The sequence below is a fragment of the Canis lupus genome, chromosome 7, assembly GCF_003254725.2.
Source record: "Canis lupus dingo isolate Sandy chromosome 7, ASM325472v2, whole genome shotgun sequence".
NCBI classification, from domain to species: domain Eukaryota; kingdom Metazoa; phylum Chordata; class Mammalia; order Carnivora; family Canidae; genus Canis; species Canis lupus.
In genome coordinates this window covers 15,471,870-15,499,592 of record NC_064249.1, presented here as the reverse complement: position 1 = coordinate 15,499,592, position 27,723 = coordinate 15,471,870, and the positions used below count along the sequence as shown (strand labels likewise).

Genomic DNA, 27,723 nt, shown 5'->3' with positions numbered 1-27,723 from the left:
GGTTCCAGATTCTATCAGGAAGTGGCCTTTTTATCTCTTGTGTAGACCTTGATCTGAAGATAAGTCTTTGTTACCTGATCTCCTAGATCTCCTGGAATGTATCAGACTTCCTATACTTAGGCTTTTAGTCCATAGTATTTTGTGTGCACTGATAGTTTCCTTAAAAATTTTTGTCCAATGATATAGATCTTGAGTTTTAGTTCTGTCTCTTTAACTTGACTTTATGCTTCAGGGAAGCAAGGATATGTTCACTTATTTCTAATGTGTCTTTTGTACCAATATCCTTGTAGAAATTTACAAGTACTCAATGAATTTTAATAACTTGACTTATCTTTCAGATAAGCTGGCAAATTCAGTCAAATATCCAAGTGTGTTTTCCACCCTCTCTCCTCTTTCCCAGATAGTTTTTCCTCTGGTTGGCTGTGAGTTACTTCATAATCCATTGGCTTTGAAAAGGGATAAAATAAACATTAGTTCAACACCTTCCATGAGGAAGAAGCTAGGCTAGGTATTTATACTTTGTTCTCAATCAATTCTTAACCTCACAAAATAGAGAGCATTGCCTCCCTTTCACTGAAAGATAGTAATTACACCACAGATTTCTGTGTTGATTCAAGACCCCATTTGATTCAAGAGCCCATGTTATTTCAAATATGCTAATAAATCATACCTACTTTTCACATGAAAAATGCATTTGAATGGGCTTAAAAATAAGCCCCTTGGACTTCCTCACAATGATCTATTTTTCTGTATCATTTCTCCTACCACTTCTTGCATATATCCTTACATGTTTAATTAGACTTCCTTTCCTGCAGATGGCACAAAAGAAATAAACCGTATTTCTATGGAGAGAAGCTACTTAGAAAAAGTCATCCCATATATCTAATAATTTACCAGAATATTGAAACAAAGCCATTTAATATTTTCATCAAATCATAGCATAGGTAACAGCTGGAGATTTTCTGTAATAAACTTTGACCCCAAAGTTTTTAATCTTGATCAGTCCCCCATTCCTCTAGACCAGTCACTCCAGAAAAGATGGAAGCAAGCAAGAGGCAATATGGGAAAGAAGCTGTATTTATTTATCTTTCATTTTAACTTTTCTCAAGATGGTATAACGTTTTTCAACTGTAAACTGGGCCCACACCTACTTCCATACTATCATAACCAGTTCAAAGAAAAAAACAGAAAACTTTACCCACATAGAAATAGTCCTAGAAATGAAAAAAAAAAAGGAGAACAAAGAATTTTCTAGAATATTTCCAGTTTACCAAGGTTTAAAATGTTTGTTGCAAGTTGGGGCATAAGTTTACTCACAGAGAAAAACTTGTGGTAAGATAAATGTTTAGAATATTTTAATATGGAAATTAGATTTTGTTACTAATTTTTATTGCCTTACATGGATTTGAAGATTAAGATCTTCACTTCAAGTGTAGGTAAGTCATTTTGGGGTCATCCAGGCTTTGGGTCTGATTCACCACATTTGGATCTTTCCTTGCAATGTCCTAGGATACCTGTAAATTAGCCCAAAGAGGGTCCTGATCACTGAGTGGGGTCAGGAGAAAGTCATTTAGTAGGGTTTTGTGCTGTTTTGTTTTGGTCACTCAGTTTCTGACCACTTGCCCCACTTGAGTGAATCCTGCCCTGGCAGCAAGGACATGACACTTGCCCTAAACTCCACCAGAACGTTTCATCTTAGAGGCATGACTCAAAATCTGAGGGGCAATGTGAGACTATGTATGATGGTGCCTATGATAACGAATGCTCAATGGTGGGGTGCCAGCAGTAGTGGCACACTGTGAATGGCCACAAATGCTGAAAGAAGATGCTCTACTTGAAAATGAGCTTTGATTTAAATGGGAGGTGGTGCTTACCACAAATGACAAAGTTTATGCGGGTATCACAATAGCAGCTATGGCAGTGTCGGTATCAGAATGATCCAATCGATAGATTCTTTGTGATGGCTACTGATCTAAGGATCCCTTGGAAAAATGTGTGGGTAGGCCACTAGGATTTTACTTCATAATATAAGTTCTATTATGATGGCAGGGATTTTTGACTGTTTTATTTAATGATGCATCCCAAACCTCTAGAGCAGTTTCTATCACATGTAAGCACTCAATAAATATTTGTGAAGTGAATGTATTAATATCAATAGGAACCTATGTATAATTAATATAAAAATGAGCCATCACAGTGAAATATTGAATCTCTTCTTCAATTTTCAGTCCTGAGTGAGACACAGGAGCTTTTAAGTAAAAAGAAAGCATTCTTTGCCCTTTAGGAGGAACTTTGCAGTACTTTTGCAGAAATTACTGTGAATCTGTTTCCTAATCTTTGCTAAAGAGATGTACTGCCATTTCCAGTGTAAAGATGCCCAAGGAATGTGGGTATCTATCAATGTTATGTATGTGATTCTTTTAGGAAGAGACTGAAGAGATTTTTTTGTTGTTGTTCAGGTTGTGATAGCTCTTTACAAAGGACATGATAAACTAAGGAATAAAATGAGATTAGTAAGCCATCCAGAGCTTCATCCTGAACTCTCTTGTATCACACTAAAAAATGAGGTAATTGATAATTGATTGAAGAAATATGGTAGGCTATCAACTCATCTTGGAACACATAAAACATCAAGACATAATGAATCTCTTTACTTTAAAAATCAAAATCACTTTAAAGAAGAGTATCTGGCCTTTACATATACTAAAGAAACTATAACACTTTTCCAAATCTAAATGATAAATTATTGGCAGTTCATTATTAACATTTCTTCTAACTTCCAAAGTTCTTCTGTTTTATGGGACAAGATTTTTAGATATGATGAGCTTCCCAAAAATCCTAGAGCTTTTCAAGTTTTTAAGCCTCTTTTGGGTATGATACTGAATGATTCTCTTCTCAGTAACTTTTGGCCAAATTAGGGCTTATAGCAGTGATGGTCCATGAGAAGAGAACCAGAGAAATGGAAGAATTGTTTAATAAGATAACCAAGTGCCTGACAGCCCTTCAGAGAAAGGGAATTCAAGCCTCTTGTAGGCTGATGTTTCAGTGGACAGAATGTCCAGGAGATATTGCTTGTCAAAATAATACCAACTAGTTTTCAAAACCCTTGGAAAGTGAGTTTAGTGATGCAAAAGTCACAAGGTTGGAGAGGATAGAGTAATCTGGAAAGGGACTTAGAAAGGTTACTAAACAAATAGAAAGTTAGATGCAGTACATTGAAATAATGGCCCCTTTGCAATCTGTTCTCTGAAACTAACATCCTATTTTAACAGTAGAAAAATAAATCACAATAATTAGGGATTGGATGAACTCAGCTGAAAGGCAATGGCATAGAGGAAGTCGTACTCCATGTCCAACTCATCTTCATGCCTGTAGAGCCTGGCACTAGTAGGTGCTGGATAATCCAGTTCAGCTGAGAAATGAATGTGAAGGCAATATGGAAGTTTTAAGTCCTATACAAATATAAAGACCTAAAAGTTGTGATTGAGGAATTGGGACACAGAAAGAAGATGAAGGAGAGACAAAGCAAATAACATAGAGTCATTGTCCCAGTGTTAACTTATAAAAGTTTAGATATGATACTGACAGACAACAGACTTCTCCTAGGCAGAACTGTGACTTCTGATTCAAAACTTTGTGTTTGTTACTGCTCCTCGTCAGCTATCTAAGGAAAAGATACAGCATGTAGAATTTAGACTTTGCTCCTAATTATTGTTATCTTTGCTGATACAAAGACCTCAGAATGATGGTCAATACAATTCATGTAAGTTTTAAAGTCAAAGGAAGTGTAATTGTATCCTACATAAAAGGTTCCAAATGCTTTTGGTACGTAATTAGGTTTTGGTGCAATTATCTACAGAAATACAGAAAAAGAATAAAAATTGGGAAAGTCTTTCACAAAAATACCCTATTTAACAATTCATTTTAAGGAAACATACTGAGTTATAAGAGGACAGTCTTTTGTACTGGTGATTAGTGAAGTCTTGGCCAAAGGTAAAAAAAAAATCTCATGGATATGATCATAAAAAGGAGTCTACCCTATAGTTCTAGGGTTAGTCTTGGTCCTTTATTCTTTGATCTAAAATACATATAAAAATTCAGAGAAGCCTCAAGAAGTTGGCAACAATAATTTTCTTTTGGTTGAGTGGAAAATCTTAAATTTTGAGTTTCATCATATGAAGTGACTGAGGAATTTTGACTAACAACATATGGAAATGGTATCTGTTTAGGAAAATTTGATTTATCAAATGCGTGATTGAAAGATAATGAACAAATGATAGCAATTTTAAATCATATTATTATATTTATAAGTAACTTTATATGTGAAGTTTAAAATTTTAATTAGTATATTAAGTATATACCCTAATATATTGAATATTGAGTACAGTAATTGCAAGTATTTCTGTTGTTTTGGCATAGCATTCCCCTTCAGTTAGTAAGAACTCATTAATAATCTGCTGCCTTCAAACTGAAAAGTAAATTATTAAACTTTTCATCAGATAATTTTGCGTGGTTCTTCCTTTGCCATCCACTCTACAGGGCAGGAACTTGGTAGTTTTCTTGTATCATTGGGCCATGAAATCCCTAGAAGTGCACTGCTTAGCTTCTATTTGCTGAGCTTTGGTGTCTGAGCACAGGAACATACAAGACCTTAGAATTCCTACTCTGAATGCCTCTAACAAACTCCTATTTATTTGTCAAAACCCAGATCAGAATTAAACCAACATTTCATCTATGCTACACTTGTACTAGATACTTTATTTACTCATTCACTGATTATTTGTTGCATGCCTATTATGTGATAAGCCAAACAAGAGCATTTTGGTTATATTTACATAGTTGCTGAAAGAACGGCAGCCACTTCAACTCAAAGGGCATTGTGACAGTTTTGTTTTTTGAGATACAAACATATCTATCTATCTATCTATCTATCTATCTATCTATCATCTACATAGCTATCTATATGTGTATATAGCTATATACCTTATGTATCTATGTTTCCATGTATCTATCTACATATTACCTGTATCTATTGATTGAATTCTATGCTTATTCATGTCCACACATCTAACAAGAAACAAACAGATCTTCATTATGTTTACTGGATGCCTGGATGACACTTGCTTGTGTATTTTTCTGCCTTCCTCTTCATCCCTTCATTTCTTTTAAATTGATAATTCAGTAACAAATGGAGAACAATTGCCTTTTCCAGGCTCATGTAAAGATGATGCCCTCTGGTGGACAGTGGTGAAGGTTACACCTTTCTCTCTCTAATTCGGGAGGGTATTTTGTTGTTTTTCTAAATTTATCTTCAGTTGGTTTTACATTCCAAAGTGGTTAGGATTACTTTTCAGAGTACTCATACCTACTGTGATGTGAAGAGTACAGAAAGGCCCTTTGATTGAAATATCAAGTCTGTCTATTCCACCATTAGATCAAGCCTCAGTAATAATCCTTTGTGGCTTTGTAGGAGGCTGCTAATATTTATTATTTTACCTCAGAGGAACATATTGTGAAACATGACAATATTTGGAAGCACTATTTTATGACAAGAGATGAGTTCATCAGTATCAAGAGCTCAAAAGTCCTCAGAAATGGACAGATCTGTCAATAGATGGCTTTGGTATCTCTTCGATTTTTATCTTTTTAGAGAGATAATATATTGAAATACTAATATATTAATTTTAGGCTTTGCTTTTCCACCATTGTAAATAACTTTGCCCCCAATTAGTGACAGATACTGCCTCAAGATGAGGTCAGATTGTAATTGTAAAAAACAAGAGTCAATTTTTAGGTTAAAAAAATTGGAGGACTGAGTGAGGTAGAAAACAGGCCTTTGCCATACCACTAAGAAAGAGCATAGAGGAAATACAGATTCCCCACCTCCCTAGTCTTAGGACACTAGAGGAGGTTCAACTAGGCTTCAGGAAGGAATTGCTGTGAGTCTTGGCAAGGCCTGAGAAATACTCAGAGTTGGGGGAGGTGACAGATGGGATCCAGTGGTGACAACCAGGAACAGGGCAGAAACTACAGGGAAAACTGCAGAGCTCCACCGGTCATCAGGACCAAGGTGAAGCACAGATGCTGAAACAATGCCTGAGAAATATTTTATTTCCACCCCAGGGACCATAGCTCATCTCCAGTGGAGAGCAGCATTGTTATCTGACTGGATATCCCAGTGGTGCGAGGTGCAAGCCTTCCGTGGAGAGCTGTCTGCTGGTCACATGCATGCCATCCCAACATTGCATTGCTGGTCACATGCATGCATTCTGAGACATTGCTGAACACCACTGAAATGACACTGGGAAGCACCTCCCCCTTTGCAGTAACTGAGAATGCTCAGAAGCTCCTCGAACCACAGGGTAGAAAACCTTATCAACCAGACAATAACTCACCACTGCTACATCTTAACTTTGGAACAATAAAATTAACAAGGAAGAGTAAGGCCAGAACCAAAGGAAAAGAGGTACGTCTAGTTCTAGGAACCAGAAGCAAAAGGGAAATTAGAAGGATGATGACCCCCTAAAATCCAGGCCCCAGCCTTACTCTGTCCATGACCGAGGGTAAGGGAAGCTTAACCATGACCATGACCAAGAGTAAGGGAAGCTTAACATAGACATTTCCATATCCTGAGGACAGCAGGGAAAGAAGCATCAAGACATTGTTTTGCAAGTTGCCAACAATTTAACTCTACTACTCAAAAATTCTACCTTCCTTGACAGCCAGGTATGGCATTATGTGACATAGCTAAATCTCTGGCTACCTTAAGATATTTTTTCAACCCTTTTGAGTTTTAGATTATCAACTATAAATCTACATGATAAGATAGTTGTAGGGATTAAACTTTCATGGAATAAATAAGCCACTGAATTTTACTACATATGAGAACCAGAAAGGAGTGGTTCCAGAGGAGTCTACTACTTGGAAATTGATCGAGGTGTGTACAGAGCAATGGACTGATCTACCCAGATGGAAGAGTCTGACAGACTCTGCACTCAAGGAGACTGATAGATAAATTCCAGAAGCACATGGATCCTTTTTTGCTTTCACTATATGCAAAGTGTTGCTCTGTTCTGCTAGACCCTGCAGAGGAAATTGCCTTCAAAGACTGTGATGATGTTATCATGGTATCACATATGTACAAACCCATCAAAATATATACATTAAATATGTGCAATGGTTTTTAAATTAAGTATACTTCAATAAAGCTAAAAATACATGATCTCTTTGTCCGACAAATAATAATCTAAAGAAAGAATTCAACAATAGTTCTCTGAGCTCTTTATAGTTAAAATATCTGTTTAGATTGAGTATAGGCATTGAAGAGATCCAGAAAGAGTGAAGAAGTAATTTTTATGATGGGTAAAATATTATGATGTACTAAATGTAAGTAGTGATCAGTATTCTCTGGGGTAGGTGAGGATATTTATAAAGACCCAAAGGCAGGATACAGCACATTTATTTTCATATTCTCCTAGGAGGGATGTGAAGAGTACAGAGAAGAACAAGACAAGGAGAATGCCTCATCTGGAATTGAGAGGTAGGAGAGGTAGGGGAAATACTTGGGGAGCTGAGAGTGAAGGTCATAACTTCTTCTTGGGTTTCATTTGCCTGTCCCAGCATACTGCGCAGCAGATGAGACTGCTCAGAAGCCAGAAGGGGAGAGGTGGATGTCCATCCCAACAAAGTCTGTTGCCTCAGTCATCTTCCTTTCTAACACCTCCACTTCCTACAACTTCTCATCTAGGTATTCCAGAATGTGCAGGTGACAAAAGCCATTCTGGGATCACCAAGGTTCATACCTCAACAAATGTAATAATACCACAAAAAGGAGAAGCCATAGACCCAGATCATTAAAATGGCAATGAAAGCCACATGCCAGCAGAAGAAGGTGGTGACAAATATAATGTTGTTTTTGTCATCATCCATCCATTTATAGCCAGAAATTGGTTTGTACAGCATAAAGCCTATCTGAATCAGCCAAGAGCCTATCATCATATAAAAAAAGGCCTTCATAACCCAAAGCTGCAGCATATTGGGAGCCCACAGCTCTGCAATCACCACCAGCACCAGCAGGAACATGGCCTGAGTAAGCAGGATGTGAGACTGTAGCTCCACACCTTCTGAGTCCTGCATGTGAGACATCATGAGAGGCAGAAATAGAAATATGCCCAGGGCTTGGGCACCTTGCTCCAGAGCAGCACACCTCTGGGGCAGCAGGTTCTGGCTCACTACATCCATACACCCGCTCAGGAAGAAAGTCATATACAGAGTGAGATGCTGCCACTGTTTGCGGTACAAAAAGTTTCTCTGATGATATATCTTGCTGATAAGTACAAATTGTCCATGTACGTTATGCAGCTCTTGTGCTGCTAAAATGAAGGCACTTAATATCTTCACCAGCCCAACATAGTATATTTGCTGCAGCCTTGCCCATCTTCCTTTTCTCCAGGGATGACATGGCCGATACTGGACAGGGTGGTTGCATATCAAGGCCCTTGATACTAGTCGTGCATGATAAAGTCCATAGAAGAAGAGAGACAGCCCTGGGTACAGATGACCCTCAAAGCCTCCCATGGAACTGAAGGTAGATTTGATCAAAGGTAGAAGCAAGCAGCTCAGAAACGGTCACCACAGATTCTAGAGTGTGGAGGGAACTTCCTGAAGCCTACTTATATCCTCTCTCTAGCTCATTGGATTCCCATACACAGGGGAAATGGTTTTGGAGGAAACCCAAACTTATGGTGGGGTGGGTGTCATGGTTTCCGTTCTGGTCTTCTGCTCTAGTTCATTGATAGCTAACCAACCATTGCCAAAGAGCAAATAAGCATATTCTCCATCACAATGCCTGGGCATCTGCAGTTCTCAGAGATTATGCTATCGACTCCTCTTGCCTCTCCTACTTGTCCTTCATGCCATTGCTACCTTCCTTCCTTCCCTCTCAAATTCATAGAACATAAGGAAAAACTGAGAGAAAGCATAGAGAATACACAACGTAAGGCAGAACCCTTAAGATTCCTCACATATAATCTCATACAAATACTAGGTACAAATGTATTCTCATGGGTATAAAGTAAACAGTCTTAAGTAATCACACACAATACCCAATTTCTCTGATGTTGAGGTTTGCCAGAAAAATATTCACTCCTAAGAATCTGTCTTCTGCTGATCTCCAGATCAGAAATGAGGTGCCACTTCCTGAGATTCTTTCCTTTGGGCTGAAGTAATGTTTTTCCAAGTTAAAATGCAAGTGAGTAGGTTCTACTCAAAGGTACTGATGTGGAATTTCTTGAGGGTGGTGGTCTTAAAATAAGCAATAGTGAAAGGGAATATAAGGGAATATAAGGGAAGGGAGAAGAAATGTGTGGGAAATATCAGAAAAGGAGACAGAACATAAAGACTCCTAACTCTGGGAAACGAACTAGGGGTGGTGGAAGGGGAGGAGGGCGGGGGGAGGGGGTGAATGGGTGACGGGCACTGAGGGGGGCACTTGACGGGATGAGCACTGGGTGTTATTCTGTATGTTGGCAAATTGAACACCAATAAAAAATAAATTTATTATTAAAAAATAAGCATTCCAAGACACATTCCCAGGTAGTTCTTAGGCAGACTAAATTTTGAGAATCACTGAGTAAACTGTAGGTACTGGTTAGAAAGTGATCCTAAAAAAAGAAAAAAAAAAAAGTGATCCTATTAAGCTAAGCTTAGTGTGAATTGGCCATCGAATATTTTCTCTCATGAAATAAGCATTTAGTTAGAATATAATGGTCATATTATTCTTCACGACAGTCAGTCAAGCACAGGAATGTCTCAAGTTAAATTTGTCTCATATTGGTCTTACAGATTTCCATTTTGGTTTATTTTTTGGTAAATTTTGTTTTGTTCTTACTACCAACAGATCTTCCATTTTATTTTATAATTTTTACTCAAAAAACATAATTTTATGTTGATCTTCATATTAATCATCTTGTTGCATGTACCTACTGCTCTAATTTTCAAATTATTTTGTATAATCATATTAACTTCAATGATGAAAAAATGATCTCCTTTTAGATATAATTTTATCTTCTCTAATTGTCTTTCCAATTGCATTACTGCGACAGAATTCTATTGTTTTAACTATGAAAGCGCCCCTCTCCTGGGAAGTGTCTCCTCAAACCATGTGGGTTAATGGGAGCTGTCATTTTCTGACAAATCCTGCTTTCCTAGTCACAGATCAGTCAAGGGATTGAGAGCCTAACCCAGTGAGGGTAATCTAAACCCTTCACCAACAATTTAACTAAAGAAAACAGCTCTCTGCCCTTTCATAGATTATAACAATTCTGTTTATAGTAGAACTAATTAGCATGTTTGGATTCTATTTCCTTCTCCATGGATCCAATAATGTATTCATTATCTGTTGCTGTGTAACAGTTTAACACAATTTAACTCAGTGGCTTAAAACAACATGCATTTATCTCACTTTCTGTGGGTCAGGTTGCAGAAAGAGTTTTGTTGGTCCTCTGCTCAGAGTCTCAAAAGGCACACTCATGGTGTCAGCCAGGCTGTACTTCGTGCTGAAGCTGAGTCCTCATCCAATATCACATGGTTATAGCAGAATTCAATTCTTTGTAGCTGTGTGTAGGATTTGCTTTCTAGCTATTACTTCTCATCCACCAGATTGACAAAAAATAGCTTGACAACAGTCTGACAAAGTGAAACGAGTAGAATAATTAATATATTGCCAGCAGGAATATAAATTGATATAATCACTTTGGAAAAGAATTTGATGTTATGTGGTATTATATAGAAAATTGAAGATACACATCCTTACTTGTATATATTACACAATAATTCTCATATATCCATACAAGGATTATATGGAGCAATGTCCATACCAGCACTGTCCATAGCTGGTAGAGAGGAGGAATAATCAAAATGTCCTTCAAACTATACAGATAAATGTATAAGGTATTCATATGAGAGAGAAGTAAAAGTGAAAAATACAGCTACATCCAACAACGATGATAGTTAATTTTATGTGTTGCTTTAACCGGGCCACATGGTGCCCAGATTAAACATTATTTCTGGGTGTGTCTGTAGATTAACATTTGAATCAATGGATTTGGTAAACTAGATTATCCATCCCAATGTGGGTGGGCCTCATCTAATCTGTTGAGGCCCGAGCAGAAAAAAAAAGGAAAAAAAAGGCAAAGGAAGATGGAATCCATCCTCTTTTTTTCCAGCCTGTCTACTGGGCCGGGACATAAGTCTTCTTTTGCCCTTATACTGGGGCTTATACTATCAGCTCCTTTGATTCTCAGCTCTGTAGGCTCTGACTGAAATTATACTCTAATGTTTCCAGCCTGGAAACAGCAGATGGTCGGATTTCTGTGCCTTCATCATCTTATGAGCCATTTCCTCATGATCAATTTCCTTTATATATATCTTTATTGGTTCTGCTTCTCTGGGGAACTCTCCTGAAACAAACATGGAACCTCAAAACTATAATCTTAGATGAAAAAAGAATGTCACAGAATAATATATACTGTATGATTCCATATACATATATAAAGTTCAAAAACACACAAAACTAAACAATGTGAACACATACAAAGAACCATAAGCAAAATTCAGGAAAGTGGTTATCTCCCAGAGGGGAAGAATAGGATAGATTTGAGAGGGACACAGGTATGGAAAATAATAATGCTTTTATGTTCTTATAGTTGGTGGAGTTGATTACATCCCAACTCTATAGAGTTCACGTGTATTCTATAAATGCTATTTTGTATCCACTCAATATTAATTTTTTTTTTTTACAGAAATAAGAATTCTAAGTGGAAACGCTGTGAGGCAAGTACAACTTGATGTCTATTCAGTCTACTTTAGGGAGAGAAGGTAGGAAGATAGCTAGTTGCAATGGGCCTCTCCCAAATGCCAAAATGAGTTTTTCTCTAGGACATCAAAACTTATATGATCATTCTACTACTGGCAGTTTTTCACTCAGTCATAGAATGTGTTGGAGACAGAACTATTTTGTTACATAGAGGTACTACTGATCCTTTTAATAGCATATTCTTTAACTAGTCCTCTAGTGATGGATGTGATGGTCTAGCTGGCTTACTTTTGAACAAACAATGCTCAGTAAATATTCTTCTTCTTTTTTTTAATTCATGATAGTCACACACACACACACAGAGAGGCAGAGACACAGGCAGAGGGAGAAACAGGCTCCATGTAGGGACCCCAACGTGGGATTCGATCCCGGGTCTCCAGGATCATGCCCTGGGCCAAAGGCAGGCGCCAAACCGCTGCGCCACCCAGGGATCCCAGTAAATATTCTTCTTTAGAGGAGATAACCATACTGGCATTTCTGAGTCACAGACGATTACTTTCTTAAAATTTAATAACTAGTGATAAATCTTCCTTTAAAATAGTGGTACAAATTTTCACTCACCCCTACAATATATTAATCAATAAGTTATCTGGATTCTTTTTTTTTTTTTAAGTTATCTGGATTCTTTATCCCCACCTATACTACCCTTTCCCAAGCATCACCAACTCTGCATTGTTGCCACATCTCTTAACTGGGTTCCAATCCTTATCTATTCCTATCCACATTGCAGCCAGAGTGCGCTTTGGGAATAGAGAGCTTATAATGCCACTAGCTAATTTAAATTCTCTAGTAGCATCTCATTGCCTTATGGATAAAATCCATGCCCTTAGACTAACCTTGAAGGTGCCTCTCGCTTTGGCCTGGCCTCATTTCTAGCCCCTTCCCACATGGGAAGCTTCCAGTTCAGCCTGGAATGGATTTCTTGTTCCATATTCTTTCTTTATTTGGGAAGTTCCTCCTTTCTCCTTCAAAGCTCAACTCAAGTTGAGTTACACTTACACACATATACTTAAACACATATATATAGTTACACTTATACACATATACTTAAACACATATATAGTTACACTTACACACATATACTTAAACACATCTCTACAGTCACATGGTTTTGCCACTCCTTATTTACTAGAAAGTATTTGAAATCGGAGACCATGTTCTCTTGTCTCTTTAGAATCTAGCCCCATGCCTGGAGGTTCTCAGTGAGTGTTTGATGAATGAATAAATGAGTGAACTATCACATGAACACAGGATCTCTACCACAAAATGCTTTATAATCTAGTTATAAAGACGGAACAGATACCAGATACAAACAAGTGATGCAAGGCCACTAATGGTAAGAGCTAGATGCCAAATAAGTGAAACAAATGACCAGACCTATTCAATTAAAGGAGAGAGCTCACTGCAGCTGTAGAAGTCAGGACAAATATGATCATTCCCAGTGAACGGCTAGAAAGACTAACATATGTAAGTTCAAATTTTATCTTCAGCTCCTTTGTCCTTGGATGAAGAAGGTGTGGAGGACTTGGCATAACTGTAACACAAATATTCAGCCCTCCTGGGGGCAATATTGCCCCTATGGAGAGCACAAAGTGCAAACCAAGGGCACAGCATAATCCCAGCAAAGCGCTCATATTAAAAGAATGTTTGTCTTTCAGTGATAGACATTGAGGTACCGGTAGACAAGATGGCCTCAAAAATGTTATGAGATTCTACATGTATGGCTGTCAAAACCCACAGATTTCATGGTGAAGATCCTGGTATGGGAATTAGAAAACACATGTTCTATTAGAGGGACATAAATGAAAATTGCTTTCCTCCTACTCCTTTCCAGTTCCTATCGCAACAGGGGGACAACTGTATGAAAGAGGGAAGTGTCATCTAAAAGGATGAAAGGAATGAGCATATCCTAATGGTTTGGGGGTTTGTGGCCAAAAATAGGTAGAATGTAAATTAAGAGATTCTGCTTGCCCAAATGTGGCAAAAGCAAGAAGTTCCCCCACATTGAGCCAGATATACCACTAATGGGGCAGACACTTGGTATGGGAAAGGAGCAAGAGCCAAACTAATTAACTGATGTTTCATAATCTACAAACAAGGCATCTATCTGAGGCAACCCTCCTGGTACTACAGCGGATACTTGGCTATTCATTGACTCAACCCTAGGGACAGGGTCTGGTGGACACAGGTCCCAATAGTAAGGTAGGAACCTTAATGTTCATCATAATCATCTCAGAAGAGATTTTTAAAATACAGAGTACTAAATTTTCACCTTGATCCTACTGAATAAAGTCTCTGGATGGGTCCTGGAATCTTCATTTTGAATTATAACCACACATTCCCTTACCATTGGCGATTCCAATGCAGGCTATCTCTCCTGAGGCTTGGAAACCATTGCACTAGATTAGAAAACAGCACCCTAGTCATTAAGCCGTGCTTGGGAACCCTCTTCCTGCCCTCACCAAACCATAGATTCATCCAGGAGTATGGAGTGACATCTTTATAAAAACAGAATCTACAGGGGCACCTGGATGGCTGAGTGGTTGAGCATCTGCTTTCAACTCAGGTTGTGATCCCAGGGTTCAGGAATCAAGTCCCACATCAGGCTTTCTCCGTGGGGAGCCTGCTTCTCCCTCTGCCTATGTCTCTGCCTCTCTGTGTGTCTCTCTCATGAATAAATAAATAAATAAATAAATAAATAAATAAATAAATAAATTCTTTTAAAACAAAACAAAAGAGAATCTACAATGTTTATCGAGATAGTCTGGCATGCAAGAGGAGAGAGATGGCAGAGGTGGGAAGAGGCTAAATGAGGGATGGATAGGGGAGGGAAAGGGAAAGGAAGGTGGAGAGAGAAAGAGAAAACTGAGAGAGAACATAAAGAACTCAACAGAAAAGACAGAAAAGGCGAACACAACTCAGACCCTGAGAAGAGAAAGATAAGGAAAAGGGGAATCAAGGGAGCCAGAAGTTGTGCTTTCTCTCCCAAGGTTGGGGGAGAAGTAAAAACCCTCCTCGTCCAGGCTCCAGGAGACCTTATCAAGTAGTGCTTGAGAAAATGAGGAGTCTGATCTATGCTCAAGACCTGGTTTGGCCATTTGTTAGGTGGATGCTTTAAGACAAGGTATTCATTTTCTCTAAGACTCATTCCTCTCATAGGTACATGTGGAATTGTGGGGCATCCATGAAATATTGTATTTTAAAACAGGCTATAAATATAGAATACATTAAGTTGGTAATCTTAGGGCTGGATGAGATCATAGATCCTATTTCTTCCAAATCTCTGAAGATTCACAGAGGAAGGAAGGAACTGAAGCACAGAAAGTGACTCACAGGATGTCGCATGGTTAGCAGGTTAGTTGGTAACAAAGTATGCTGAGGTACTTAGTCACAAACTGACTGTTACCAAGAAGTACCAGAAAAGTCCAGCTCAACATGAGACAAAGTATAAGTGGGCAAGGCTGTGAGCCCCCTTTTCACCTAGCTGATCTAGGATCTAGGGGACTAAGACCTTAGAAAGACACAGATACTTGGCAACACGAATGTATATGTCTTTACCCAGCACCACCCAAGGAGAAAGACTGTTTTGGAAGGAAATAAGTATTCTGTTACAGAAGTACAGTCTTTTTGGAAAAGGGACAGTTTGTCAAGTTTTTCTTTTTTAAAGGTTTATTTATTTATTTATTTATTTATTTATTTATTTATTTATTTATTCATGAGAGACATGGAGATAGAGGCAGAGACATAGGCAGAGGGAGAAGCAGGAGGGGAGCCCAATATGAGACTTGATCCTAGGACCCTAGGATCATGACCTGAGCCAAAGGCAGATGCTAAATCACTGAGCCACCTAGGTGCCCCTGTACACTATGTTTTAAAAGATACCTTCATGATTAATCTCTTTTGTTTGCCCCTCAAGTTTGTCTTTTACCTGCAAGTTCCTTTAGTTACCTATATTCTGAGTCAAGGTTATGAGCTAAATTATCCCTAGGGTGAAGGGGTGGGGGGTGGGCAGGAAGCATGGATGGGTGGTAGGAAACAAGAGAGAACCTCATTGGCAGGCACTGGTATTTCTGTCACTAGAAAGACATATCTTCTAATGTTAAATAATAAATTGGCCTTCTGGTTTACATATTAATGTTAATCAGTTTTTTAGAACCTAAACAGACTGATAAAATTGAGTTTCTGGATCTGTAATTTCAACTTATCCTGCCTTTCCTATGAGCCCCAAGTCCTGCCCCACCCGACTTTCTGCTACTCCAGCTACAGTTGTTTGTAATGTTGCCCAGACCACATATTTGCATTTAAAGGAGATACCTTAGAAATACCAGTGTCTTAATTTGATTCGTTCAATTTAATGAATGTATATTAATTACATATAATCAGCCAGACACTCTGCTAGAAGCTGGTATTACAAAGATGAATAAGACATGACACCTGCCCTCAAGGAACTCAAAAACAATACCTTGACACTCAAAGTTTTGGTCCATGGGCCACGAATGTCAGCATCACTTGGGAGCTTGTACAAATGCAGATTCCGAGGCCCCAAATCAGACCTACCAAATCTGAATCTCTAGATGATCTGTATGCATATAAAGTTTGAGAAGCACTGATTTAGCAGAAAAGACCCAACTAAAGCCATTTTGAATTAAATTTTATGTTGAATAAACCAAGTATGATGGGAACATAGAGGAGAATGTGGTTAACTGATGGAAGGGCAGAAATTTGCACTGAAATTTTAATTCAACAGGCCAAAAACTTGGGAATGGGGAGCAGATGAGAGAAGGTGGGAGCATTCAGGTATGAAAAATGGCATGAACAAAGCTATGAATGTGTATGGTGTCTGGGGGCAGGGGTGATGGTAGGGTAGGCCACATGCAGAGCCAGACTAGGACAGGCTGGAACAAAAGTCTTTTAAGAGTTTTTAGATCTCACCCTGGGATGGATGACACCATCCAGGTTTAGATGTTGTGCCCCACTTTGCTCTGACATGGATGGGGAGTCCCTCCTTACCCTTGTTACCAGCCCTCCATGCTAGTTGCTGATCAGTATGTGGACAGGGAGAGGCCTTTTCTCCACCTCTAGCCCTCAGTGACCCCTCAGGGATGAGGGGCTGATGTTTGCAGTCAGCAAAGGATGCCGAGCCTCAGATCTCATGCCAGGCCACCTGGTCCCTGGCAGCAACTCTGCAGAATAACCTTGGGAGGGAGTGGATGTACAGATTCCCACAGATTCTGATGGACTCCCACGAATTCCTGGCAGCCCAAACAGCCTTTAGGGAGAGGGCTTCCCTCTTACTCAGGTTGTAAGGGAAGTTGACTGTGGAGAAAGTCAAGAAAGTAATGACAAATGCTGGAAAGGGATTAAAGCAGGGTCTGGAGGATGGGTTCCAGTCCTGGCCTGGTCTCTAAATCATAAAGAAGTCTCTGGTCCGCAGCTACAAAATGAAGAAGATGTACCATACGATTTCCAGGGAGCCTCAATAGCCTGTGATTATAGCACTTGCCAATGTCAGGAAGGGTTGTCACTTTCCCATTTTTCAAACTACTTAGATTCTCTTGGAATTCACTGCCCAGTAGCAAAATAAAACATTCTTCTTGGGGACACAGTCTCCACCCAACACAAGGGTATTTGGGTTAGATTGTCCATCTGGGTTATATTTAGGGAGAAAATATATATATATTGACTAATCATGAAACATACATTAAATACTATGTGTTTTGTTTGGTAGTTGAATTGGGCATCAAAGAAGCAGAAGCTTTGTCCTGCCCACAAATATTCTCATATATATTTGGAGAAATATGACACATCTTAGTAAAGAAGAAAGCAGTAAATAATTCCATAATGAGGTATTTTATCAGTGATAATTGTTAACATTTCACAGGACTAAGCACTTTATAGGAATTACCTCATTTATTCACATAAATCTATGAGATAATAAGTCACTTAAGATGTTTGGGATGTAAATAATAAAAAACCCTGGTTCCACTGTCTTAAACATTAAGAAATGTATTCTCTCATTTAATAAGATCTCCACATGTAGTACAGCCCCAGAGCTGGTTTTTACAGTTCCTGGGTAAAGTCATCAAGGACTCAGATTCTCTCTAGTATTTCTGCCATTCTCATTGGTCTTGTTTGCAGATTAATAATCATCATGGTTTCAAGCTGCTGCCACACTTCCAAATAGCATATCCTTACAGAATGTCCAGAGGCAGAGAAGAGAGCTTTTTTCTTCATTATGTATATAAAGCCACCATTATGTATATAAAGCCTGGAGATACATCTCTAAAGATATATGCATAAAGGATTTATTCATGATGGGGACATCTCCCTGACTGGACCTGACTTTTATACCTATACCCAACACAAGCAAAGGAATGAACACTGGGCTCAACTTGCTTTACTCTATTCAGCTGGGGCTGGTGCTCAGGCCCATCTCCTCTATACACAGAAGAGGGAGGAGAGTAACTAGTGCACGCATGCACACACACACACAATGGAGGGGGGACAGTTTTCTTTAGGATGAAAGAAGAGGCATGGGCCTATTAAGAAGGCAAACAAATAATTGTTTCCATTTTACAGTTGGAGAAACAGAAGTTTTGAGAATTAAGTAATTAAGTCAAGGTCAAACAACTTGTACACAGTAGAATTGGAATTAAAAATGGAGCCCACAGCTGCAGCAACTTTTTGCTAGACTGTCTCTAAAGGCAAGGGGAACTAAAGCAAAAAATGAACTATTGAGAGTTCATTAAGATAAAAAGCTTTTGCACAGCAAAGTAAATAGTCAAGAAAACCAGAAGACAACCTGCAGAATGGGAGAAGATATTTGCAATGATCTTATCAGATAAAGGGCTAGAATCCCCAAAATCGGTTAAGAACTTATCAAACTCAACACCCAAATAACAATCCAATCAATAAATGGGAAGAAGATATGAACAGACATTTCTCCAAAGAGGACATACAAATGACCAACAGACCCATGAAAAAATGCTCAACATCACTTGGCATTGGGGAAATACTAATCAAAACCACAATGAGATACCACCTCACACCAGTCAGAATGGCTAAAATTAGCTACTCAAGAAATAACAGATATTGGCCAGGATTCGGAGACAGGGGAACTTTCTTACACTGTTGGTGGGAATACAAGCTGGTACAGCCACTCCAGAAAACAGTATGGAGGTTCCTGAAAAAGTTAAAAATAGAGCTCCCCTACAACACAGCAATTGCAACTCCTAGGGATTTACCCCAAAGATACAAATGTAGTGATCTGAAGGGGCACCTGCACCACAATGTTTATAGCAGCAATGTTCACAATAGCCAAATTATGGAAAGAGCCCAGAAGTCCATCCACAGATGAATAAAGAAGATGTGGTACATACACACACACACACACACACACACACACACACACACTGCTAGACTATTACATCAGAAAGAATGAAATCTTGTCATTTGCAATGACATGGATAGGACTAGAGGGTATTATGCTAAGTGAAATAAGTCAATCAGAGAAAGACAAATACCTCAAATACCTTATAGTTTCATTCATACGTGAAATTTAAGAAACAAAACAGATGAACATAGGGAAAGAGAATGAAAAATAAAATAATATAAAAATTGAGAGGGAGGCAAACCATAAGAGATTCTGAACTCTAGGAAAAACTGAGGGTGGGTGGAGGGAAAGGATAATTGGGTGATGGGCATTAAAGAGGGCACGTGACATAATTAGCACTGGGTGTTATATGCAACTGATGAGTCATTCAATTCTACCTCTGAAACTAATAAATAATAAATGTGAAAAAATAAACAAAAGAAAAGAAAATGAAGGATGAGATGGAGGTAATGTTTCCACAAGCCAGGGGACACTAAAGACTGCCAGCAAACCACCAGAAACCAGGGAAGAGGCATGTAACAGATTCCTCCCAACAACCTCAGGAGGAACAGCCCTGCTGACACCTGCATCAGATTCTTCACCTCCAGAACTGTTAGACAATTTCTGTTGAAAACACTCAGTTTGTGGTAATTTGTTATGTCACCTCTAGCTAACTACTACAATCTCCTTGGGCAGGGGGCTATAAATCTGATTGTGAACCCACTTCTGCTGGGATTGCTTTTTCCTTTGGGAGTCCCATTGCTTCTGCTGGGCAGAAGCACTCCATGAGTTTTACTAGGCTGATGCTAACTACATTTTACATTAATTTCATGGCTTGAGATTCTTGCCATGAATCAAGCCTCATACTTGAATAGTGCGAATTTAGAGAGGCTTCAGAATCTCACTTGTGACTTGTTTTATTTTCTACCCTGAGCTCTTAGCATAGAGCAGTTTCTTTACTTCCTGAGTTGGTGGGAAGTTTGTTTAGTCTCTCTTATACTGACAGGACCATTTCCAAATCTAGTCTTTATGTAGAAACCATGTTTTAATTTTCCCAATGTCTGAGTCCAAGTCCATACCTTCTGTCCCCCTATTGGCATGAAAACCTCAGCTAGTAGGGCCTCTATACTAGCAGGGACCAGTCAAACCCTGCCTGCCACAGAATCAATTCCCCATCATGATCCTGTCATCGAGCTATAGTTTATATTTTATTATCTGGGAATTGAGGGTTTCTTCTTTAGATCTTGGATAAAAAATAATAATCTTGTTCCAATACTTCTTACTTATTTTATCCATCATGTTTTTTTTCCTGTGGAGGTGGAAGGGGGGTTACATCAGTCTGTTATATTGCCCGAACCAGAAGTCCTTGGAGTAGTTATTAAAGAGAAGCTCATCTTCTAAAGGGAGCAAAGGTATTTGAGTTGGGGCAGTTCACACATCCACGTGGGTGCTTTGCTTTCTTCTCTCCAGAGCATGGCGTCACTGGTCTAGCCAAGCCATTTGTGAATGGGGCTGGGAGAGGGCATTCCAGTCTAGAAAGAGCCTCCTCTAGGAGCTGGTTGCTCCCAAAGGAGGGCCCCTGATGCAACTCTCTTTCCTCCCACATCCATTCCTATTAGGAGCTTTCGGTACTCCTGAGAAATCAAAGAACATTGTTGTACTGCAACTGAGTCTCCAACCATCTGAAAAGGATTTTGATTTCTCCTTTCCTTGGGAGGACAGACATATGGGAGCCAATTACAGAAAATCCCAACTACTTAAGCCAGGGTTACTGCCATCAGAAATATCCCACTAAACCCATAATCTGTGTTAATGATCATAATTAAGAGAACCTGTCCATTCTCATTAACATCTCCATCACGAGCTTAAGAGACTCAAGTCCCCAAGAGAGCCTGATTCCTCATGTGAGGGAAGTAGATGGTCTGTTACTTTAAAGCCTTCTGAGAACCTGAAGTCCCCCCAAGTGTTCTTAGCAATTCCATCTGCATCTACTAGATTTGATATTGTGATGCTTCAGCCAGCTTGTTAGCCAGCCAAAGATGCTGGCCAGCTTTCTGAATAACCTTAAAAACTATGACGTACTCCATGCAATATGGAAGCTCTTGTTTCTCATGATGGGGAATTCAAGCAAGTTTCCCCTCTTGGAGGCACATTCAGGGCCCAGACTTGATTTTTAAGTGTTGCAACACAGGGCTATTCTGATATATCTTCAGCTGGCTAACTAGCTGGCTGAAGCATCACAGTACCAAATCTAGTAGACGCAGATGGGATTGCTAAGAAGAAGGGCATCAGAATAACTCATCTCCTTTGAATAGCCATAAGAACTGATGGTTTGGTTATGTGAACACCAGACATGAGGATATATGGCCATTTTCCCTGGTCTCCTAACTATACAGATGTAAAAAATTACACATAAATGGTTTCACACTCTCTGGACAGAAGTAATGCCATTCACTTCTGAAATGAAAATAGAACTGGCTCTAGCCCCAATCTACCAGATTGTCAGGAGATGGACCTATCATCATCTACTACTACCTATCTCCCTCTTTTTCCAAGAACCCCATGGCTAATCCAGTCCCCTAAGTCTTTCAAACAGCCTTTCTCAGAGAGAGGAGAAACATGATATAGTGCTCTTGCTGTTGATACAGCAACAATCTCCCTGCCCCTCTGGCTCTGGAGGGCCACTGAATCTCTGTTTCTGGTGATTTTAGCCCCAGTAAGGTAGTGGTTGCCACAGTGTAGTCCCTATTCAAGCTAGCAGAGGCCTTTGAAGGAGGGCGACCCTGGACAACACTATCATTCAGAATCGCCTCAGACACCAGTGTTTGTTGCCTGGGTCCCAGGACCTTGTCTTTCTCATTCAATCCTGTCAGACCCCTAGAGTCCCCTCTGAGGCCCTACTCAGAAGAAGTCATTGCATTTACTCCCAGTTTCTGGAATTTCCTCCAGGACCAGGCTGCTGCTCACTTTTAACTTCCTGAAGCCCAAAGGCCCGTTCTGATTCTTCTGCTTCAATAGTTTGAGCACCATTAGCAAGGGTCTGCATTTTCAGGACAAAAAGAGAGACATCTACCCTTTCAAGGAGGAGGATCCAAACTTTAGGAATACAAAGGCCTATCTGCCAGCCTGGCAGTGTAGTCAGGACAATATATTTTATTCCTTCATGGATGAGTTTCTACCTCTTTTCCCAGCACAGACAGGGGGATGTTTACTGCAGCAGGGACACATACACAGCATACCAGTGAAAAGTCCCACCAGGTCTTCCTGATACACAGAAACAGAAAATTCAAGGTGAGTTTTTAATGGCTTACTCTTTTGTAGCAGAAAATGATGTGTCATGACTTTGAGATCTGACACACTGGTCCTGTGCATTTAATAGTGTTTATACAAATGAATTACTTTTTAGTGACAATAAAATCTAAGCTTGTCTGCCATCAAATTGCCCAGGAAATTGGATTAAAAATAAGTTTTCTTTTTCTTCAGTTTTTATTTTCTTTTTTTTTTTTTTAAGATTTTATTTATTTATTCATGAGAGATACAGAGAGGGAGAGGCAGACACAGGCAGAGTCTGCCTGCTAGTTAGCCAGGCAGAGGGAGAAACAGACTCCATGCAGGGAGCCCGATGTGGGACTCGATCCCAGGTCTCCAGGATCACACCCTGGGCTGCAGGCGGCACTAAACAGCTGAGCCACCGGGGCTGCCCCTTTTTCTTCAGTTATTGCTAAAAGTTTTATTATGTTCCTAAAATGTATTAAAACATATCTGCTACCTTGATAAGGTATAATGAATACATTTTACTTTTTTAATCTTTTTATGGCTCAGTTAGTTATCTTGTTCTGCTATGATATAGGAAGGTACACCACAAAGCAGGGGTGGGATATGGAGGGAGCACTGTGATTATCTACATTTAGACCCAAACTGTTAAAGTCTTTTAAGCTTTATTTTGCTTGTCATAGTTTTTTCCTCTTGTCAGGCAGTAGCAAATTCTTTTCTGCTGTCAATATGTGAATTTTTCTTTTTCGGTTGCTATTTTGCTTCTAATCTATGACCTAGGGAATGAATCAGTAGGACAAATTAACACTGCATATATAGAGTGTAAATTGGTTTTGAATGAGATTTTTACATACCTCTCTCCATAACTGTCACTGCTTGAGTCTTAGAATGTTAAACTAAAATTTTAGGAGTGCTCCTTTTCTCTTGGACATTCTTCATATTCTGAATACTTGAGGTTCCTATATATGATCTTTCAAAGGTAAATTGAGTGTAATTACATTCTATCCTCAGAGATTCCAGTAGTTAACACCAAATTCCATGCACAAAAGTGTGGATTTGGGTACCCTCTCATTTTTCCTTCTGTGTGCCCTCCCATTCCCACCAAATACTGCTCTGTCCCTTTCTCTTCAAGCATTCATGCTGGCAGCACATGGCAATAAATAAAATTGGCATTTGAAGATGGACCACCCCATCAAATCCTAATTTTTCTTACTGCATAAACCTGAAAAGTCACATAGCTTCTCTGAACTTTAGTCATCTAATTAGAAGGAATAATGATTCTTCTTATATACTAGGGTGTTATAAAAATGAAAGTGATAATGCTTGGGAAAGCATTTTCTAAAAATATTGTCATTATCCCAATGTAACATTCTCATGTCCTTGTTGCTAACATTTATTGAGGTATTCTGTGACAGACACTGAGTTAGGCTTTATGGTTGTTCTGGGGTTTTTAAAGATTTTATTTTTATTTATTTATCTGAGAGACAGAGAGAGAGAGAATGAGTGAGGGGCAGTAGGAGAGAAAAAGATCTTAAGAAAGTTCCATGCCCAGCACAGAGCCCATCATGGGGCTCAATCCCACCACCCTGAGATCATGACCCAAGCTGAAATCAAGAGTCTGAGACTTAGTGATTAAGCCACTCAGGTGCCTCTAGGCTTTATAGTTTTTATCATTTAATCTTAACAAAAATATCTGAAATTATGCAATAATACTGCTAATTATTATCCTTACTTTAAGAATGGGGAAACTAATACTGAAAAAGGTTAACCAATTATGAGTGCCAGAGTGGCTCAGTTGGTTAAGCATCTGACTCTTGTTGTCAGCTCAGGTTTTGATCTCAGGGTCATGAGTTCAAGTCCTGTACTGGGCTCCATGCTAGGTGTGAAGCCTACTTAAAAATAAAAAAAAAAATAAAAAAAGAAAGAAAAGAAAAAAGAAAAGAAAAGAAAAGAAAAGAAAAAAAGAAAGGCTAACTAATTAGCATGAATCCACACAGCTAAAATGCTAGAGTCTGGGTTTGAGCTCCAGACCCCAGGTCTGGGACTCCATATAATAGCAGAATTCAGGTATTTTGGCTCATGAGGATCAGGAAAAGAGAAGAAGCAATATAGAAGAGATTATGGAAGGCCCTTCAGATCACATCTTGGTGTGTGGCTGTCTGTCCACCTCTCTCTACAAGCACAGAGGTTCTCCTGGCCCCTGGTTCTCATGGCCACCTTTCAAAGTTCCACTTGAAGAATAATTCAAACTCCCTTTCAGGTGGAGGGGTCAGACTCAATTCCCTGACTAGACCTGCTGAATTCCTATGGCTGCCCATATGTAGCTAGCACTGCAACTTTTCCACAGTGGAAAAGCCAGGCTCTCACACTCATAGAAACATATCTGGTGTTTCAGTCATCCCAGCCAGCAGTTGATAATCTAACAGAAAGCTACAGTTTAAGTTGCTTAGAGAGTCGAAGGTCACTTGTTTACATTTTCTTTGCCCGCTCATTCCCTGTAGCTATGCACCTGCCTAATCTCTCTATGTGAAAAGCTCCAGGATCACAAGGGATATTGACTCATGATCTAATAATGTTTTAAAAATCAGAAACAACCACAATCTCCTGTTTGAGCTTTCCTTATAAATGACCACAATCTCCATTTGTACCATGTGAACAAAATAGGATTGCCAAAGAGTAGACTATAATCTAAGGCTTAGAGGGGGGTTTATCTAAGTGGAACCACCATGTCCCAACCTGAAACTCTGCGTCTCTCCCATTGTTCTCCATTTACTCCATCATTCATTGACTGGACAGAATTTAAAAACTAATGGAAGCAAAAAAAAAAAAAAAAACTAATGGAAGCAATAAATATTCTTATCAGCAAATGCTGGTGATAAGTAATCCTTACAATCAGCATCATCTCTATTTGACAGATAAAGTGATCAAGGTTCAAGGATTTGCCAAGGTCACACAAGCAGGAGGTGAAAGATTGGAATTCAAACCCAGGTCCAGTGGAAACCAAAGCCTGGTACTTGATCCTGGGCCGCAATGCCTCTAAGACCCATCCTCACCACTCATTCCCCTGTGTTCTGAGATTGCACCAACCATACCTGGTCAGGACCTCAATACAATATGTGACAACGATGAATGACCCTGACTTTAAAATATCCAGTGAGGTCACTGTTCTTCACTGTGACTCATGGGAATGTGAGAGATGCCACTAAGAATGTCTCAGAAACCAGAGACTTCTGCTAAAGTCCAGCTGAGACCACAGTTCCTGGCTTTCTGCAGAAACAGTCTATTTTTAAGCCAACATCAAATATGCTTATTCAGAGGACCCCTTCTCCCCATCCCTCCTTAAATCACTAAAGTGAATTTCTGTTTTCTATTCATCTTTATCCTCAGAATTTTATTTCCAGCATTGCCCTAACCTATGGAAGAAACTAAAGGTTGGAATTAGCATGAAAACATGTGTTTCTCATTAGATTGTCTGGAACATGAGTTGTAACCTGCCCAACTTCAACACTTAGAATGGAAGCACAGCATGTAGTTGAAAATACAATTAATGCTATATTCCCATTATGTCCCTGACTGCTTAGGATCTCTGGCTCCCTACTGATTCATCAGACCCAAAATAAATGCCACAGTCTGACATTCAAGGTCTTCTGTTAGCTGTGTCTCCAGATACTTCTATTCAAGCCTCCTGTTTGGAACCCCCCAAAACTCCCTGGCTTGGCAGATAGGCTGCTTCTCCCTCAACATCTCTCCATGTGGGTTCCTTGGCTTGTGCCTGAAACACCGCCTTACCTCTACACTCCTCTAACTCATCATTTCTTGTAAAGCTCAAAAGAGGGGCGCCTGGGTGACTCAGTTAAGCATCTGCCATCAGCTCAGGTCATGATTTCAGGGTCCTGAGATCGAGCCCTGCATTGGGCTCCCTCCTCAGTGGGGGGCCTGCTTCTTGCTTCTCCCTCTGCCTGCTGCTTTGCCTGCTTGTGGACGCACTCTGTGTGTCAAATAAGTAAAACCTTTTTTAAAAAATAAAGATCAAAAGAAAAGATTCCAAGAAGCCCTTCCTTATCATCCCCTATGCCTACATGTCTTTTTGTTAGTACTCAGTCAATAGACCATTTCCTGAGCGCCTTCCATGGGTCATCATGTCCTCCTCTGACCAACATGTATTGAGCCCTTTCTATGTGCTAGGCATTGTGCCAAATGCTCTGCATATCACCCTATTGCTCTGCTCCCTGTTACAGAAAACCTTCTCAAAGAAGTTGTTTATCCTCGTGTCTCAATTCCTGTCCTCTCACGCTCTTTTGAACTGACTTCAAACAAACTCTTGTCCCCACCTCTGCACTGAAATTGCTCTTTTCAAGGCCACTAATGATTTCTATGCTGCTAAATCCAATGGTCAATTTCCAGTGCTCTTCTTCATTGATGTCTCAGCAGTATTTGTACAAGAATCTGATATTATACAATATTATACCTTCTCATAATGAATGAGTTTTAAGAGAAGTTAGATAATATTCCAAAAAAACCTTCATATTTGACCTCATGAAATAAAAGGGGAATAAATATATATCCACATACACATAAAATCACTATATTTGTGTCAGCTATACTTGTAGTCTGACATAAGTACGGCTACTCAAATAACTTGTGTTGCTATTAGCAATGTATTTTTTTCCTCAAATGGTAACTTTGACAGAATTCTAAACAAAGCAAAGTACAATGTTCCTTTGATTTAAATAATTAAATATTGAGTATATAGTAAGCTGAAGTGGGGATATTTTGTAAAGTACAAATAAGAGTCTAGACTCAAATCATTCAAAGAATTATATATATTTTTTTCATTCAAGTGAATGCTTGACATTAAAAGTTGTATGGGACATGAGAGAAGTCTCTTTGTGTGATACTGTCCCATTTATTACAAGATATCTAAAATCCCTGGCTCCTGCCTAGGAAATGACAGTAGCCCTTCAATCATTATAAAAACAAAAAGTGCCCCTTAAAATTTCCATAGTGCTCCTTAGGGGGTGATACCCTGTGGAAAGACAATTCTCCATGGTCTCTTATGTTTCTGTAACTCATGAGCAGAGATGATGACTGACTTTATTATGAATTATCTTTTGCAAGAATATAGCAAATAGATTTCAAACACAGAGATAGTGTGTCCCCCTCAGAGCAAAGGGTAGGCATGCTTATTTCCAGTTACAAAAGA

General features: G+C 39.2%; 1 protein-coding gene and 1 long non-coding RNA gene across 18 annotated transcripts in view; one reads left to right on the top strand and one right to left on the bottom strand.

Annotated features, from left to right (window-relative positions):
• Window positions 1–27,723, bottom strand: part of RGSL1 (regulator of G protein signaling like 1) — a 309,935-nt gene that overhangs the window by 142,360 nt on the left and 139,852 nt on the right. The window lies entirely within an intron of this gene.
• On the top strand, window positions 14–9,362 carry LOC118355299 (uncharacterized). The gene is made up of 4 exons (XR_007411873.1): window positions 14–6,466; window positions 7,479–7,540; window positions 8,453–8,587; window positions 9,177–9,362. It is a non-coding gene; the product is annotated as an uncharacterized LOC118355299 (long non-coding RNA).